This window comes from Lactuca sativa, chromosome 1, assembly GCF_002870075.4.
Source record: "Lactuca sativa cultivar Salinas chromosome 1, Lsat_Salinas_v11, whole genome shotgun sequence".
Classification (NCBI taxonomy): domain Eukaryota; kingdom Viridiplantae; phylum Streptophyta; class Magnoliopsida; order Asterales; family Asteraceae; genus Lactuca; species Lactuca sativa.
Window position 1 is genome coordinate 89,430,712 of NC_056623.2, and position 20,461 is coordinate 89,451,172.

A 20,461-nucleotide genomic window follows, 5' to 3' on the forward strand; every position below is an offset into this window, starting at 1 on the left:
GGAAAACATACACGAACTTTCGAATGGCGTACATTTTCTCAAAACACTACTTATGAACTCACCAACTTAATTGTTGACACTTTGTCTTTGAAATAACTTGTATTCTCAGGGAACCGCTAAGCAGATTTGGAAATCAACTTTTGGGGATTAACGTGCTGACGTTAATTACTTCTTTTGAAGGATGTTTATGTATTTATCTTTTGAACAAGTAACGAATACGATTATGTAAACATTTTGGAAACTTTAATATATATGGTGGTGTGTACTTTCCTTTCTATGAACTGTTATGATACTGAATATGACGTCCTCCCCCCCCCCCCCCCCCCCCGAACGTTTCCGCCGTTCTGGTTTGGGGGTGTGACAGTTTGGAATTGGAAAGGGAGTTGCTCGGGGTAGGTTCTCCACCTCTGGTTTGGAATTAGCATCGTCTGAAAGGTTCTCACCACGGTGATCATTCAAAGGGATAGGATGATCATTCTCTGGTTCTTCTCCAAACCAACCAGCTATGACTTCGTTCGGAAGATACTGGTTGCCATGGGGATGGAGTCCAGCTATGTTTTCTATGCGAGAATTTAAGGGTAAGAGAATAATTATTAGACGAACTATCTAGATAATTATTTAGAAAACCTTCATTAGTTACATCGCTATTTGTGAAGTGCATACCAGCTATGGGTAATTTTAACAGGATAGACCTTCGAATAAGTGACCTTAACTCCGTATTCACACAGAATAGGGGTGAAGTAAAATTTTCACAGATTCTAAGTCTATAACATTCTAATTACATATAGCCTTAGTGTATCCACTTAGCAACTATCAACCTGGTGATGAAGATCCCGTTTTAGTTCTCAAGTATAAAGTACTTATAGTAACACCAAATACTCCTATAGTATTTTAATTTTTATGTTATGTTCTATTGCTCTCATTGTGGTAGGGTTGGTAAGATTTTAGCATTGTTGCAACCACCCAATTAAACTTAGGCACATGCTAGTCAACCCTCGGATAATATAGGTGATCAGGCTATATCTTCCCAGTTTTGACCATATGTCTCTAAGCCCACTTGTGTTGCCCAACAATCGTAATTCTTTTGTACTGTCCTAGTGACACTGATTTTAGTATGAATGCAGGCACGTATACTTACTTAAATATTTTATTATTTAAAGTATAAACTCTAAATCAGAGTATTTTTAATCCCATTGTATTTATAGTTAGTATATCTTTTATGGGTTGATATACTCAATTCACTATAAACAATGCTCTGATACCAATCTGTCACACCCCAAAACCGGGATCGGTGGAAACGTTCTGGGGCGGAGGACGTCGTGTATGCATCACAACAAATGTAAAGTAGTAAACAAGCAACAACATCATCCATTGCATTAATAGTATAATTTTAGTTACAAGTGTTTTCTTTCATGGTACAAGACAACATGATAACTGATCAAAATAAAAGACGAGTCTTGACTGCTCCGTCTTCTCTAAGCCTTGCATCGGCACCTGTCTATTTGTAACCTGAGAATACAAGTTATTTTGAAAGTGTAGGTCAGCATTTAAGCTGGTGAGTTCATAAGTATTTAAGGTCATTGCTTTGATTAGTTGTTATGAAAGACTGGTGAATGATTGATGAAACATTTAGTATAAGTATGAAAACTCTAGAAAATCCCATATTTCCTACTAGTATAAAAGTAGTCTTCTACCAAGACCCGAATGTTTTGCAAGTAGTCTTTTACTAAGACCTGACTGTTTTGAAAGTATGCATCACTTGAAAATGTGATGGTTTTTCGCTGTTTAACTATTATTATAAAACTCTAAAAGTAATAATAGCTTATGTTGTATCCTTTGGTACTAAGATACACACGGCGTGGAAACTCGCCGTAAACTGATCAACCGTAGACATCCGTAGATGTGCATTTACCTCTGTTGCTAACAGCTGGGTTTAGGAATAGTTAGTACCTTAAGTAAAGATACACACGGCGTGGAAACTCACCGTAAACAGATCAACCGTAGACATCCGTAGATATGTCATCATCCTCTGTAGCTAACAGTGGCTATAGGAATGGTTAGTCCCTCAAAGTATCCTTTGGTACTAGGATATAAAGTCCAATTCATCTCGTCGATTATGTGATTGTATCACAAGTTAAAGATAAGAAGGTGATCTATATAACAGTATCTACACATATCATATGTAGTAGTAACTCGTCATATATGATCTATGTAAATGTACTCATCTAAGCGTATCTATGTAAACGTATTCATGTAAGCGGAATCTCTGTAAGAGTATCCTTTCATATAGCATGTAGTCTAGACTCATGAATGAACTGACTCTGGTGTAATTTATTGTAATAGGGATAATGTTTTGTATACCCTAAACTATTCCTATAATAGTTTACTAGAATGTAATTGATGAGTGTCCAAGTAGGTTTATACACCCTTGTTACCCAAGAGTATTGGAACTAAATTAACTGATGGAACATTTATGACTATATATGTACTCATGATATATAACTAATATTTAAATGACCTTCGGAAGAGTACCCGATATCCCACCAGACCACATCCAAATCGAGGAAAAGGAAACAGGGTGGATAGCCTTCCTAAGTATTTTAAACATGTCTTATATAACTATACATATAGAGGCATGCATTTTATAATATAAAAGCATAAAAGAAGTTTTGTAAAACTTTTGTAAAGTTTAATAAATAAGAATTTATGACTAGATGCCAGTTTATAAATCGATTCGAAAACCGTTTGACAAGACAGTTTAAGTGTGAGAAAACCTTTGTTTGAAGCACAATTATAACAGATTCAAAAAGGAAACATACAGTTTGAGAAAGCTATTTGAAGTACTCTGTTTGGTTAAACGGCTAAAAGTGTAGTAAGTCCAATTGTATGTTAGTTGTAAATCACATGTGATTGATTACATAACCAAAAAGTATAAGAAAGATTTACGTCTTTCACACGGGGATAACAGTGTGTTTACTTGCATTCCCCCCTTAAAAGTGTATAAAAATCATTTATAAATCATTTGAAAGTGTAGATTATAGGGGTATGAACTCACTTGATTGAAGTGGTTGATTTGAAGTAGTCGAGAGAAGAATCGAGCAGAACTTCGACAGGAAGAGTTGAAAACGCGGGAAATCTCGGGATTCTCGGGAATCTCGGGAACACAAAACCTTCCTTTGGGACTTGAAGGTGAAAATCGGGGCTTTGGGAGGGTCTCGGGGGCTTAAACGCAGAGTTTCGGCGCGAGAAAGAAGGGAACTGAGCAATGGAGCTCGGAGCCCTTGAAATCTATTTATAGGGGCATTTTTAAGGTGTGCCACATCATGGAAAGTGATGGCCACGTCGTGGGGAGTCAAACTTATCCTCTTCCATTGATTGGAAGCCCTCAGTCACTTTCCGGGTCGCGGCAAGCTTGTGCCACGTCGTGGCAAGCCTGACAGCCTCGGATTTCGGGCCTCGAACTTGTAAAATCCATAACTTTCGCGTACGAGCTCCGTTTTCGACGTTCTTTATATGCACGCGTATCTAAAAATATGATCTACAACTCTCGTTTAGACTTCATCGGCAAATTTTGACTTTAGTTTTAATTATTTATTTTTAACGGGCCGGGACACGAAAAGTCCGTTAAAATTCCATAACTTCTTCATCTGATGTACGTATTCATCAGACTTTTCGCCATTGTGCTACTATTTTTGAGACCTTCGATTCTCATTTAGGTTGTTTCGGTCAAAAGTCTCTCAAGCTCTATTTCAAGTTTTTAGCTGTCTACTGCTATATCCAGATCTTGGAAAAATCATAACTTCCTCATACGAAGTCAGATTTGGACGTTCTTTTTATGTACGCTCACGGTTTAATGTTATCTACAACTTTTATTTAGATAATTAAGGATAAAAACTATTGTATGGAAACTTCACATTTTTCATTTAATCGGTGTTGCCGGTTTTGTCGGAAATCTTAGAATGGTCATAACTTCCTCGTTATAACTCAGATTTTTGTGTTCTTTATATGTATGAAAACCTTGATACGATTCCTACCACTTTATTTAACCCAAATAAGATTTTAGGAAAGTTATATTTTGACCTAAATTTGACTGGTGTTACATTACATTGTCTCGAAATATCGGGTTGTCACACTGTCTGCATGATTACCTGTATATGTTGTTAGTTTTCGGCATATCGTGTCGGGTTGAGGTTGTACTTCTTCGTGCTGTAGCCAACAAACCCTGGAGCATTCTAGATATAAGCTGAGGATCGGGTAGGGCATGCCAGACTCATTCTGAGGACTTAGGTGCATTCCAGATACGAGCTGAGGACCTGGTTGGTATGCCAGACTCGTACTGAGGGCTTGAGGGTATTGGATCAATCCATATATGAGTTGAGGGATGGTTAGGGCATTCTAAACTCATACTAATGGCTCAGTAGTATTCTAGATACGAGTTGAGGACCCGGTTGGTATACCAGACTTGTACTGACGGCTGAACATTGGTATTCTAGTCTGATGATTGATTAGGTTGGAGCAATCCAGACATATGTTGTGGGCCCCAAGGGCAAGCCAAACTTATGTTGTGGGCTGAAGAGCGGGCCATATATGAGTTGTGGGCCCATTAGGAAAGCCATACTCATATTGTGGGCTATGGAGTAATCTAGTCTCTTAGTTGTGGACCCAATTACATGCTGTTATTTGTATATGCTATACGTTTGAGTGTTGGTACTTTGGGGGAACTCACTAAGCTTTGTGCTTACAGTTTTGCTTATGGTTTCAGGTTGTTCATATGATTCGTGGCAAGGTGAATGTGTGACCGTACACATCCTTGGTTTTACAACATATTGGATCTTGGGAGACTCTGATTTTAAATCATGTTTTGGAGACAATTTTTTATGAACATTTTTCTTAATAAATGGATTGTTTTGAAAAGTTTTAATTGGATGAAATTTTTGGGATGTTACATTTTTATCCTTTTTTGCTTTATTTCTAATTAAATATTTTTTCTTAGTAAATAAAAAATCTGGTTTATGTGTAACAGCCCGGAATCTCAGGTATTGTTAAATTATGTTTTTGGGGTAAGTTAAGAGGGGACTCGGCGAGTTGGAGCCAAGACTCGCCGAGTAGGTTCGCAGACTTGGTCGCGGATTCGCGACTAGACTCGACGAGTCCGATATGGACTCGACGAGTCTACGCTGTTTAGCGAAAACCCTAACCGTTCAGGTTTGGGTCGTATATAATGCACTTATAGGCCGTCATTTTCCGTCGTTAGTCAACTGAGAAGAACCCTAAACGGCTGTGGGCATCTAGAGCAAGATTGAAGGATATTAGGGCTTTGAAGAAATTGTTATGCAAGGAGGAGAAGAGTTTTGGGCTAAAGGAACAGCAAGGGATTCGAGTTCTGCGGTTTGGGGACACAGGGAGTGCATATTTCAGGTAATATTTCGGATTCCTTCTGTTATGTTGATGTGTGCATGGATTTAGGGTTTATGGAACCCATTTAGTGATTAGATGAATTAGTATCTTGTTATCCAACGACTATAACCCTGTATTAGGACCTTTAGAGGTCCAGTAGGTCCCATGCTTGTGTATTTCGGGACGAAACTTATCTTAGGAAGCAGTTTGATCGACTGCATGGCATGGACTCGCCGAGTCCGATGAACAGACTCGGCGAGTAGCGTGGAGATTGACTGGAACTCGTCGAGCTGTTCTTCAGACTCGGCGAGTGGAGTCGGGGTGGCCCCGCGATTCTTCCAGGAGTAACTCGTCGAGTCAAGGAGGATACTCGACGAGTAGATAGGGACTCTCAGAAAGTTGGAGAACGTCTAGACTCGCCGAGTCGCCATGGCACTCGCCGAGTCCGGTCGAGTTGACCGTTGACCGTTGACCAGAGTTGACCTAAGTCTGACTTCTTAGGGATAGTCACACTTAGAAGATACAAGTGTTAATGAGGGATATGTGATGTTATAGGGAGGTTGTAGCTCGTCGGATTGTGCGAGTGATTTCAGGATTTGCTAGCTTTCAGCATTTACGAGGTGAGTCTTCTCACTACACTGTACCCGGAAGGGTTTGACTGTATGACCGGAAGGTCAGATATGATATGTGATATGTATGCTATATGTGGTAAGTTATTTGTTATCTGTGTGCTATGTATGTTATGTGGGCCGGAAGGCAATATGTTATGGGCCGGAAGGCGATTATGTTATGGGCCGAAAGGCGTCGTGTTGAGGACCGAAAGGTCAGGGCCTGGAAAGGCGTATGTGCGTAAGTGTATATTGGGGAACTCACTAAGCATTTATGCTTACAGTTGTTATGTATGTGTTTCAGGTACTAGCGAGGACCGTGGGAAGGCGCCGGCATGATCGATACACACTGAAGAATGCTTTTATGATCTTGGGATTTTGGCTATTTGTATTTGACAGAATATTTAAACTATTTATGCCTTGTCTGGAATGGAAATACCTTATTTTTAAAATGAAAAAGTTTGTTTGAAAATTTGCGTCGTTACAATTGGTATCAGAGCCTTGGTTTGAGGGATTCGGGTGCACCTTCGGGAGTAACTGAACTCAAACCGAGGATTTGAGGAAAACTTCTTAAATAAAGGCATAAACTTTTGTAAATGGTTTCGTGGTAAGCAAGAAAGAAGCAGTGTGTACGATCAGTCAGCGCCCGAACGGTAAAGATCCCCAAAATACCTTACAATGTTATATGATATAAATTGTTATGCATGCTAGAAGACTAGGTATCCATGATAGGACTAGAGTGACCTGATTTGTGATGCCTTAGTCTAGGGAAGTTTGCTGATATGAGATGCTTTGCTAGTATGCGGGTAGATAGTGCATATCAAAAGTAGAGTACTCACTATCCGGGGTTTGGGGAGGAGGACTTGGGATAAATGCTGATACGGTGTGGTCGGTAGTATTGGGCCCGTACTACCGAAGACACCAGGTCAGTGGGAGACCCAAGTACGAACCCCAGGGTATCGGAGACTGAGTAGGCTTGCGTTATCGAGTGCGATTACACTCGATGGAGTCTCTGATAGTTTTATGTTGTATTTCAGAGACATCATGGTTAGACCACGCCACGGAGCGAGTACGAGCGGTGTGAGTGACGAGGAGATTCGTCAGATGATTCACGAGGAGGTGGCGGCAGCGATCCGGGCTGAGATCCCGGAGATGTTTGGGTCTATTAAGACCACTCTGATGGAGACATTCGATGAGCGGTACGCCGCATTGACTGAGGCTGCAACCGCCGCAGCTACCGCAGCTGTGGCCGCTGCTAGGCCACAGGGGGGTGACTCGTTGCTGTTCCGAGAGTTCAGCAACACGAAGCCACCGGAGTTCGATGGGACGCAGGATCCGATTGATGCGATGAGGTGGATCGCGGACATAGAGGGGTGCTTCTACACTTGTTCATGCCCGGAGCACCTGAGGGTACGGTTCGCTTTGAACCAGCTCCGTCTGGGAGCGAAGGACTGGTGGAAGTTCGTGACAGCGAACTTCACTTTGGCAGAGACTACAGCGGTGACATGGGAGGGGTTTACTACCATGTTCAGGGATGAGTACGTTCCCCCGGTGGAACGGGAACGATTGGTTCAGGAATTCTTAACCCTCAAGCAGGGTACTGATTCGGTGGCGGCGATCACGCGGAAGTTTCATGAGAGGGCGACGTTTTGCCCCGAGCTGGTGTCCACGGAGCAGGCTCGGATGAGCCGGTACTTGGGTGTCTTGAGGAGGGATATCCGGGAGTTTGTGTCGAACTCCACCTATCATACTTTTACTGAGCTTCAGGCGAATGCCAGGAAGCGCGAGATCGAGTTGGAGACTCAGGCCAGGGAGGAGGCCGAGTCTCAGCAGGCAGACCGGCGGCCGGCTCAGTCTCAGCCGGTAGCCAAGCGGATCAAGTCCGCCGATTCGAGGATGGGAGGTTCGAAGAGCCGCACTTGCGGAAAGTGCGGCAAGGGTCACGATGGGGCGTGTCGAGCCGGTGCTTGCTACAAGTGCGGCAACGAGGGGCATATTGCTAGGGAGTGCCCCAAGGGGTTTATGGTTTGCTTTCATTGCAACCAGACCGGCCATCGAAAGGCCGAGTGTCCGCAGCTTCGTCAGGGATCTGCACCTATTGCCAGGACTACTGAGACTCGACCGGTGAAGGTCGAGGCCCCGAGGGCTCGTGGGAGAGCCTTTCAGCTGACTGCGGAGGAGGTCCGCGCTGCGCCCGATGTCGTGGCAGGTATGTTGTAATTCATGTATTTATTTTAATGTCGAGATGTTATGCTTATGTTATTGTATGCGTAGGTACTTTCCTTGTGAACTCTGTGCCTGCCTTAGTGTTATTTGACTCGGGTGCGAGTAGGTCCTTTGTGTCCTTAGCCTTTAGTCAGCATATCAGCGCTAGTCGTGAGTCGTTGAGTCGACCCTTGAGAGTTTCTATAGCTGACGAGAAAGTGATTTGTGCCACGGAGGTTCTTCGGGGATGTGTACTAGAGATTTTCGGGGTTGAATTCCCGATTGACCTGATTCCTATTACGATGGGTGATGTCTGTGTCATCGTAGGCATGGACTGGTTGAGCCGATTCGGCGCTGTCATCGACTGTGAGCGTCAGTTGGTGACCATACGAGACCATAGTGGGGGAGTTCTTTCGGTGTACGGCGAGGGTACCCGTTCGGGATCAACTTTTTGTTCGGACGCTAGGGCAAGGCAGTGTCTACAGCAGGGCTGTAAGGGTTTTGTGGCGTATGTGATGGATATGCGGGTGGTATCCGAGAAACTGAAGTCAGTTGAGGAGGTCCCGGTGGTGCGTGAGTTTCCAGATGTTTTCCCCGAGGAGCTGCCGGGAGTACCTCCTGTGAGGCAAGTAGAGTTTGGTATCGATCTGGTTCCGGGGGCCGCGCCTATCGCTAAGGTGCCTTATCGTCTTGCACCTCCAGAAATGCAAGAGTTGTCCTCGCAACTCCAGGAGTTGCTGGGGAAGGGATTCATTCGGCCGAGCAGCTCGCCATGGGGAGCACCTATTCTGTTTGTTAAGAAGAAGGATGGTTCACACCGGATGTGCATTGACTACCGGGAGTTGAACAAGTTGACGGTCAAGAACCGTTACCCGTTGCCGAGGATCGATGATTTATTCGATCAGTTGCAGGGAGCATCTTGGTTTTCTAAGATCGATCTGAGGTCAGGGTACCATCAGGTGAGAGTGCGGGATGAGGATGTCCAGAAGACAGCGTTTAGGACGCGATATGGGCATTATGAGTTTGTGGTGATGCCTTTCGGACTCACCAATGCCCCGGCTGTGTTCATGGATCTCATGAACAGGGTATGCAGACCGATGTTGGATCGGTCAGTGATTGTATTCATCGACGACATTCTGGTGTATTCGAGATCTAGAGAGCAGCATGAGGAGCATTTGAGGGAGGTCCTTGAGGTATTGAGGTCGGAGAAGCTTTATGCAAAGTTCTCCAAATGTGACTTCTGGCTGCGGGAGGTCCAATTTCTGGGACATGTTGTTAATCAGAAAGGGATATTGGTCGATTCGGCCAAGGTTGAGGCGGTGATGAGTTGGGAGGTGCCGAAGTCACCTTCTGAGATCAGGAGCTTCCTTGGGTTGGCAGGGTATTATCGGAGATTCATTAAGGATTTCTCCAAGATTGCAGTGCCACTCACCAGATTGACCCGGAAGGGTGTTACATTCTCATGGGGGCCCGAGCAGCAGACCTCCTTTGAGACACTTCGCCAGAGGTTGTGCGAAGCCCCGGTATTAGCTCTCCCAGAAGGGATGGAGGATTTTGTGGTATATTGCGACACATCGATTTCGGGACTGGGTGCAGTGTTGATGCAGAGGGATCATGTGATAGCGTATGCGTCGAGGCAGCTGAAGCCTCATGAGGCGAGATATCCCACGCATGATTTAGAGTTGGGGGCAGTAGTGTTCGCTCTCAAGATTTGGCGTCACTACCTGTATGGGGTTCGATGTACGATATATACGGACCATAAGAGCTTGAAGTATTTGATGGATCAGCCCAACCTAAATATGCGTCAGAGGAGGTGGTTGGATGTGGTCAAGGATTATGATTGTGAGATCCTGTACCACCCAGGTAAGGCTAATGTGGTAGCCAACGCGTTGAGCCGCAGGGCGGAGAGCACTCCATTGCGAGATGTATGCTTGAGACTGACTGTGATGACTCCAGTATTGGATGCTATTCGTGGGGCGCAGGCCGAAGCTGTGCGACCAGAAATGCAGAAGAAAGAGCGGGTCGTGGGGTTAATTTCAGAGTTCGTTAAGGATGGGCGAGGGCTTATGACGTTTCAGGGTCGGATTTGGGTACCGTTTGTGGGCGGTACGCATATTACTTTGATGGAAGAGGCTCATAGATCGAAATTCTCGATCCATCCCGGTGCTACGAAGATGTATTTGGACCTGAGGAAACAGTATTGGTGGCCCTGTATGAAGAGGGACGTTGCATGGTTCGTTGAGAGGTGCTTGACCTGCCGTAGGGTTAAGGCCGAGCACCAGAGACCGCATGGCAAGTTACAGCCATTGGAGATCCCCGAGTGGAAGTGGGAACAGATCACTGTGGATTTCATCACCAAATTGCCGAGGACTGCCAGCGGAGTTGATGCAATTTGGGTGATTGTGGATAGGTTGACGAAGAGTGCACACTTCCTTGCCATCATCGAGAGTTCTTCAGCGGAGAAGTTGGCAGAGATATATGTGAGAGAAGTGGTATCTCGGCATGGGGTGCCGATCTCGATTGTGTCAGACCGTGATGTGCGTTTCACTTCCAGGTTCTGGAAGAAATTTCATGAGGAGCTGGGTACTAAATTGCATTTTAGTACCGCATACCATCCCCAGACAGACGGTCAGAGCGAGCGAACGATTCAGACGCTGGAGGACATGCTTCGGGCGTGTGTGTTAGACTTCGGGGGTAGCTGGGATGCATATTTACCCTTAGCAGAATTTTCCTACAACAACAGCCATCATTCGAGCATTGGTATGCCACCTTTTGAGCTGTTGTATGGTAGAAGGTGTCGGACCCCCATTTGCTGGGGAGAGGTGGGACAAAGAGTGATGGGCAGCACGGAGATCGTGCTTCAGACGACAGAGCAGATTCAGCAAGTTAGGCAGAGGTTATTGACTGCCCAAAGCCGACATAAGAGTTATGCAGACAGGCGCCGATCCGAGCTTGAGTTTCAAGTCGGCGACTTCGTTCTCCTGAAGGTTTCTCCTTGGAAAGGAGTGATCCGATTCAGGAAGAGGGGCAAGTTGGGGCCCCGGTATATTGGGCCATTTCGTGTGATTGCAAGGATAGGCCGGGTAGCCTATCGGTTGGAGTTGCCAGCGGAGTTGGGACAGATCCACGACACTTTTCATGTGTCGCAATTGAGGAAGTGCATAGCCGATGAGTCGGCAGTGGTTCCATTGGAGAATATTCAGGTGGATGCGAGCCTGAATTATGCCGAGAGACCAGTGGCCATCAGGGATCGGAAGATCAAGGTTCTGAGGAACAAGGAAGTACCTCTTGTGTTGGTTCAGTGGCAACACCGTAAGGGATCGGAAATGACTTGGGAGCCGGAACGTGAGATGCGGGAGCAGCATCCGGAACTATTTTCAGAGTGAGACTTCGAGGGCGAAGTCTAATCCAAGTGGGGGAGAGTTGTAACAGCCCGGAATCTCAGGTATTGTTAAATTATGTTTTTGGGGTAAGTTAAGAGGGGACTCGGCGAGTTGGAGCCAAGACTCGCCGAGTAGGTTCGCAGACTTGGTCGCGGATTCGCGACTAGACTCGACGAGTCCGATATGGACTCGACGAGTCTACGCTGTTTAGCGAAAACCCTAACCGTTCAGGTTTGGGTCGTATATAATGCACTTATAGGCCGTCATTTTCCGTCTTTAGTCGACTGAGAAGAACCCTAAACGGCTGTGGGCATCTAGAGCAAGATTGAAGGATATTAGGGCTTTGAAGAAATTGTTGTGCAAGGAGGAGAAGAGTTTTGGGCTAAAGGAACAGCAAGGGATTCGAGTTCTGCGGTTTGGGGACACAGGGAGTGCATATTTCAGGTAATATTTCGGATTCCTTCTGTTATGTTGATGTGTGCATGGATTTAGGGTTTATGGAACCCATTTAGTGATTAGATGAATTAGTATCTTGTTATCCAACGACTATAACCCTGTATTAGGACCTTTAGAGGTCCAGTAGGTCCCATGCTTGTGTATTTCGGGACGAAACTTATCTCAGGAAGCAGTTTGATCGACTGCATGGCATGGACTCGCCGAGTCCGATGAACAGACTCGGCGAGTAGCGTGGAGATTGACTGGAACTCGTCGAGCTGTTCTTCAGACTCGGCGAGTGGAGTCGGGGTGGCCCCGCGATTCTTCCAGGAGTAACTCGTCGAGTCAAGGAGGATACTCGACGAGTAGATAGGGACTCTCAGAAAGTTGGAGAACGTCTAGACTCGCCGAGTCGCCATGGCACTCGCCGAGTCCGGTCGAGTTGACCGTTGACCGTTGACCAGAGTTGACCTAAGTCTGACTTCTTAGGGATAGTCACACTTAGAAGATACAAGTGTTAATGAGGGATATGTGATGTTATAGGGAGGTTGTAGCTCGTCGGATTGTGCGAGTGATTTCAGGATTTGCTAGCTTTCAGCATTTACGAGGTGAGTCTTCTCACTACACTGTACCCGGAAGGGTTTGACTGTATGACCGGAAGGTCAGATATGATATGTGATATGTATGCTATATGTGGTAAGTTATTTGTTATCTGTGTGCTATGTATGTTATGTGGGCCGGAAGGCAATATGTTATGGGCCGGAAGGCGATTATGTTATGGGCCGAAAGGCGTCGTGTTGAGGACCGGAAGGTCAGGGCCTGGAAAGGCGTATGTGCGTAAGTGTATATTGGGGAACTCACTAAGCATTTATGCTTACAGTTGTTATGTATGTGTTTCAGGTACTAGCGAGGACCGTGGGAAGGCGCCGGCATGATCGATACACACTGAAGAATGCTTTTATGATCTTGGGATTTTGGCTATTTGTATTTGACAGAATATTTAAACTATTTATGCCTTGTCTGGAATGGACATACCTTATTTTTAAAATGAAAAAATTTGTTTGAAAATTTGCGTTGTTACATTATGTATCTTATATTTTGGAGGTTACTATCCATCTCCCCCCACCCTATAAGTTGAGATTTGACAAATTAGAAATAAATAAAGTAGAAAGGTATATAGACATGACTGTATCTTTTTTTAAGTGACTAAAGTTCTTATTTTTTTATTTATTTCCTCATCCTATTAACATTTATATTTTTTGTATTTAATTATATTATTGAAGAAATCAACTATATATGTAATTAAAAGTAACTATTTAAGCTATTTTTATATTTCAAAAAATCGACGATTAATATATATATATATATATATATATATATATATATATATATATATGTGTGTGTGTGTGTGTGTGTGTGTGTATAATGACATATGGGGTTTAGACCATACATTAGAAAAGAGCTAACCAACAAGGTAAGTCCACAACTTATCAGTCGACTACCTTTAGCAGCCCAAATCAATTGAGTAGTAGGTAAATCAATATTTTATAGCAAGAAAATCATCCATACAAATTATTATGCAACATTCCAGAAAACATGGAAAATGTAATATTATTATATTGAAGGTTACTACCCTTGCAACCTATGGACAATTGCATAACATGGTCAAAGAAGCAAGAACCCAAACTCTCCCGTTTGAATATAAAGACCATGAGACGCACCAGTAAAGGCAAAAATCATATCTCAATAAGCAATTTTGCAACATCCACAACTAACTTCTAATAGATAATATTGAGGTGTACCCCTTGCTATCGCTTTTTAACCTAGAATTTGTCTGCTTTTGTAGTATGCGTTCCTGTTTGTGCATCAAAAAAATCAGACGATCAGATTACTATCAGGTATATAGGAGGCTACATAGAAAAATTGGCGTCATCCGTAATAACCATGCAAGACAATCTGCAAACCTCACACCCTTCGCCAGACTCACCTTTCAGTCTGATTAGCCTAATACCAACATTCACCCCAAATGTAATGGCAACACCAAGCACTACACCACCAACGATAACCTCATCTCAACTAACAACACATTATCCTTGTCGGACAAATGGGTAGAATTTCGAAGCTTTAAACAAATGATTACCCACAAAAGGAAGGCAAGTGAGACAAACAACGCTCGTCACGATCGAAACTACTAGCAGTTCTAGCATAAGAGTGTTGGATTAAGTGTCTAAGTTTTTAACTAAATTGATATAATCTTAAAGAATAAAAGTAAATTTATTTTTTGGTTGTCCTCATAACCAGAAAATAACAAGGATTGATATTAAAGAGATAAATGATTTATTAATATATTATGTGGTTAACGTATTAATTAGAAATAGTAAACAATTAATTAAGAATTAATCAAAATTAACTGGAATTAACTTTGATTTAATTAGAACTAATTAAAAGGTAAAATGGTTGAATTGAAATTATTCAATAATTGAACAAGGAAGGCAATTCTAGATCCTTGCTAGGGTTGGAGAGTTCTTAAGAGTCTTAGAAGGAATTTGGAAGCCTCTTGAATGAGATAAGGAAACTATATTTGAATAGGATTAAAATACTATTATTTTAATATTTAATATAGGGTTTTAGGGTTATCTTGAAGCTATATAAAGGGTTATAACCCTAAGTAAAACCGATTCCTAGCCTCTCACAAAGCAGAAATTGGATTTTCTACTCTCCCTCCCTCTTAATTTAATTTTGATCCTAGGGTCTCCTAGGGTTTTGATTTTGGCACATTAGAGACTTGCACCCTATTGGATCTAGTCTTTATAAGGAGATCCACAAGAAGATTTCTAGCATCAAATGTTTGTTGTTAAATGTATGTTTTCTATCCTCCTAGATTTCGATTTTAGTAGGTCAATTTGGTTTTTCATAATGTATGTTGCTATAATAGTGAAAATGTCATAGACGTTCTAGGTTGCATGTGTTTAACACTCATATCTTTAGTTATTGGTCTTTGAAGTTTTATGTTATTAAATTGTTTATTTTTTGAAAGTTATACTTTACGTTGAGCGTGGGATAGTTCCCTACGCAGAGTGTAGGAAGGAGATTTGATGTGAGGGTTTAATGACATACGCTAAACGTAGGTTAAGCTTTGCCAAGCGTAGGTGCACTGGACCAAAAACCTAAACTTGGGGGTTATGAGCCATATTTAAAGGCTCTAATTCCTTAGGATCCTCCCCATGCTCAACCTTTACCCTCTTAAGCATCCACCTTGTGTGATTTTTGAGTTCTTAGAGTGTTTTGTGTACAATTTTGAAGCAAGAGTTTCATTATGGAACCACCTAGAAGCTTCTAGCTTTGTAGATCTGGAATTTGCATCCCATCATTCATCTCCATAAGGTATAAATGTTCCATCTTGGTGCTCATTCATGTTAGATCTAGTTTGTTCATGAGTTTTTATTCTTTTGTCTCTATAACCTTGGTTTTTGTGATTATAGGTTACTCTAGACCATTTGAGTGTCATTTCCAGATATCTTTGGGTTTGTTGAGTCATAAAAATGAGAGCTTGGTCACTCTCATCCAACCATGCATGGGTTCTTGAGCAGTATAAGACTTTATAGAATTAGGGTTTAGTTTTGTACTCTTTGATGGCATGAAAAAGTATAAATTCATATAATTTATCCATTAAGATGTTTATTTAATTCGGATGTTAAAATTTGGGGAGCTAACTTTCTAAATTAAGAGCTTAATAAAGTGTTGTTGGACATCAGGTGGCTATACTGAGCGTAGATTTCTCTACGATAAGTGTATTATAAAGGCTTATTTTTCCATCAGGAGCTCTACCCCAAGCGTAGAGCAGTATGCTACACTAAGCATAGATCAACTGAAGGTTGGACGTTGACTTTTTGACCAAGTTTGACTTTTGGTCAATTATGTTGAGATTTATTCTTAGAAGGGCAAAATGGTTTTTTGCGTAAGGAGGATTAGTTATGGACCAAGAATCTTTGAGAATTAGTATTACCTTAATTGTTAATTAGGGTTTTTTGTATGTCTGTTTAGCGTAAGGATATGCGATATCATTAGCTCGGGTGCATGAGTTATCTTGTCTTTAGATTGAGGAGAGTCTTATCACTATTTTATGTAGGATGCTCGTTGTATTTGTGATACTTGCATGGAAGAACAAGATTTGGCCCATGACATTAGTATGGACGACCAAGATCTGACCCCTGACATTTGTATGAAAGACCAAGATCTAACCCATGACACTTATATGGAACACTAGGATTTGGCCATTGGCATTACAAGGAAATACCATGATTTGGCCCATGGAAGCAAGTGATTGTCAGACTATTATTTTGCCCATAGCCTACACTTGGGGTTGATATAGATCCGATATATGTTTGTGTATGGTATTTTGGGGAACTTACTAATCTTTGTACTTACAGTTTCACATTTTAAATGTTCCAGGTACTTCTTGTTCCGAAGGGAAGGGACCGGATTGATCGCATTGCATCCTATGGAGTATAATTTCAAATCATTGATTTATGATTTTTACTCTAATGTTTGAAACATAATATACTCTTATTAACTTCTGAACAAATGGTGAAATGGTTTTGGTGATTGAAAATTGAATTTTTTTTACTTAATATTTTGGGACGTTACGATGTGCCCAAAAGAGTTTATGTATAAAATCCACTATGAAAATCTTTTTCTTTTAACCTAGAAAAACCATCAAGGAGAACCAAACATATCCAATAGGCTATCCAAATCAACCCCTAGGAGCAATGGACTTACTGTGTAAATTCTACCACGTTTGTTACGATAACATCTAGCAACAACACAACAAAATCTACAACCATATGTACTAATGCCTCCACCATTCCTAGATGCACAATATCAAGCACTTGGGCAATCACAATTCCATCCAACATATATGCCTCAGACCATTTTCGGAAACTAAATGATACCGCAGATCTAGTGAACGCCACAAATAGAGAATAACGAAGCACATTTGGAAAGAAACATGAACGTCAACCATTGACGTGTCATACGGTCAAATAAATTACCTATAATTAGAATTATATGGCAATACTAGTTGCCGGTAGCAACAAACCTACCTAAAATATCAAAATACGATGGGCCAGGCGACCCAGATGATCACATTAAAAATTACAAGTGAATAATTGATGACTACTACTTGGACGAGAAGTACCAGTGTATCTTTTTTCCAACCACCTTGGCTGGACAAGTGATACTATGGTATAAAATCTAACCAGTAGAAAGCATACATGATTTCAGCATATTGAGAGAGGAATTTTTAGGTCATTTCATACAGCAAAGAAAGTACACAATGGATGCCTAAGCCATCTTAGGATGTAGGAAACGAGAAGATGAATCATTACATGCTTTTGTGTATCGATTCAATAAAGTACTCTCAATGCCCCATAACAAGAAGACAATATGGTTTTGTTGCTTTCATTTATGTATTGTGTTCAAGAGTTTTGTTCAAAAAATTGGTCGGTTAGCCACCAAAGTCAAGGAAAAACATGATGGAAAAAGTTCACCGTTTTATGAAGTAAGAATAGGCGACACCCAAAAAAATTAAAAGCGATCACAGAGAAAGGATTCACATCAACATGGACAATCGTGCGCCTTACATCAAGACCCCGATTTAAGAGAATAAAAGGTATGAAAATACTAGGACACGATGATGTACTCATTTTATACAACAATGATGAAGTTATCTACCAGCAAGAAATGGGGGAAAGAATGAAGTCACAACAGTAGGAAAGGGAAATAGGAATAATGGAATGAAACTAGGGGACATACCAAGCGGTAGAGAGCATAACAAATATTATGAATTTCATGACTCCATTAGGCACGATACTACTAAATGCACTATGCTTAGGAGAGAATTGGAAAATAAAATGCAATCTGGACAATTAATTAATATAATAAGAGGACTCTGATCAAAGAAACTAGAAAGCATTGCACTGTAGAACTCAAATTCAAAACTTTAGGGAAGAGCGAAATTTTCATGTTCCAATTGCCGACACACTTAGAAGCTAGTCAGGATTTGGATGGAGAAAAATTTACATTTGATGAATGGGATTACCACAACGACAACCATCGAGGAGACAAACCATTGGTCATTGGGGGTTTATAAGGAAGAAGCACGTACATGACATCGACATGGACACTGACAGTTCTGCAGATATCATGTATAAGCATTTCTATAGGTAACTCCCAAATCAAGTGCAAAGGAAAATAGAACCGTCAGAGACTCGCCTGATAAGTTTCATAGGCCATAACGTATGGCCAAAAGGTACAATCACCTTGTCGCTAATGCTAGCAGACTATAACAATGGCATAAATCGTACCCGAGCAATAAGATTTGTAATCATCAATGCGTTATCACCCTATGGTATCTTATTTGGAAGGTCAACAATGCACAAATTTAAGGTCGTAGCAGCTACATCATGTCGGGAGCGGACATAATCCCTACGTAAAAGAAAGTAGGAAAAACAGAGTAAGATCATAGTCAGGAAAGAAAAGTTGATAATCTCGATAGCATCGCATGCCATCAAAGACACACAACACCAAGCAAATATAAGGGAAAAACAAGGTAATGAAGCATCACAGTCAGGAAATCGTACAAGGTAATGAAGCATGTCAAAAAGAGAAAAACAAGCAAATATAAGGGAAAACAACACATCTAGAAGCATATAGCAACTTATACAAGGCAATCGAAATGCTAGCAAGAACAACACCTCTCCTAATCTAGGGGCAAGATGTTTCAATCACCATTGGGGAATTCACATGGGTCATACAAGTAACAGTGAGCAAACTTGGTTTATGCAACATGTTGCCAATTACTCTCTCTCTCTCCCTCTCTCTCTCTCTCTCTCTTCTTGACCGTTTGATAAATGGTTAAATTTTCAAGAAAAAAATTAACCCATTTTACTTACTATAAATACAACATTCTACCACTTTAAAAACCACACATTTTCTTATACATTTTAGTTCTTTACAATTCTGTGACATCCCCATTTTCACGGCCAGAAAAGACCGATTTTGTTTATACTTTATAAAAATCTGAGTACCTCTTTTAATAAAAATGTTGCGGATTTTGTTCCCAGTAAAACATGATAAATACGTTATCAAAGCATTTCCGAAGAAAAGTATTTTTATTCATTTTAAAACATTTGGGATGTCATCGTCAATACATAAACAGAACTTACATTCATTATCACTAGTGATTTATATCTCCTTAATCTCTCAGTGTAATGTGACTTCATATCAACACCTGTGATATAAATAAACTGAGTGGGTCAGGTTGGGAAACCTGGTGAGTACATAGGGTTTTCAACCCACAATAAATAAGTTTATTAACTTTATCAAACCAAACAAACCCGTTTACCCGTTCCCGTTATCCTCACTTTACGTCCCTAAAACATCTAACAAAAGGGACCTAGTCTAAGGACTTTCATCGGGGTGACAACACATGCTTCGGGGGTTCCTCAGTAAATCATGTCAAATAAGGCAACCATGTGGGGGATGGAGCACTGCTGGTGAGCACACAGTTCAAATAAACACCTACAGGTTGCGAGCCTACTAGCATTCCACTGGACTGTCTAGAATAGTCCGTGGTCGTCATCTATACTCCGCTAGATGACTGGATCATCAATAACATCTATATCGAGGCCTCTCATTATTTTATTTGGTCACACAACAACTATTACATACACCCATGTTTTACCCAACACGTTTTGTAGATATAAAATACATATACAGTTTAAATCATTTAAAACGTGTATAAAAATATTTCACCCAGCATAGACATCAAGTATTCAGACAATATGCACAAATAACACGTAATTTATATTAAATACTTCATATCTATGTGTAAGATGAAAGGGACCATGCACTCACTTGAAAAGGTGGTGATTCCGAACTCAGACATCGCTTCGTTTCTTAAAAATAATTTCCTTCGACGAAACCTAGTATTATTACCACTAGAGTTCAGTATATTATTCGCTGAGACTAATTAATAGTCTAGCTATTATTACCACTAGAGTTTAGTATATTATTCGCCGAGACTAATTAATAGTCTAGCTATTATTACTAGTATATAAGCATTAAACAATACTTATATAACCCATAATAATATCCAAAGTACTTATTATAAGTTTCTAATAACGTTACTATAATTAAATAAAAGTTATATTAAAAATAGCGTAGGCGTAGCTCACTTACAGCGGGTTTTATAGAAAACCGGGCTTTGCTTGGAGCAGTATTCTCGAGCCTAAAAGATCTTCTTCTCGGAGCCGTCGAGCACTCAGGGGCTTCCGCCTCGTGCTAGGGAGGTTCCCTAGACTTTTCGGGGGGTTTCGGGGCTAAACAGAGGTTCTAGAGAGAGAGTAAAGAGAAGAAAGAATGTGAAATGTG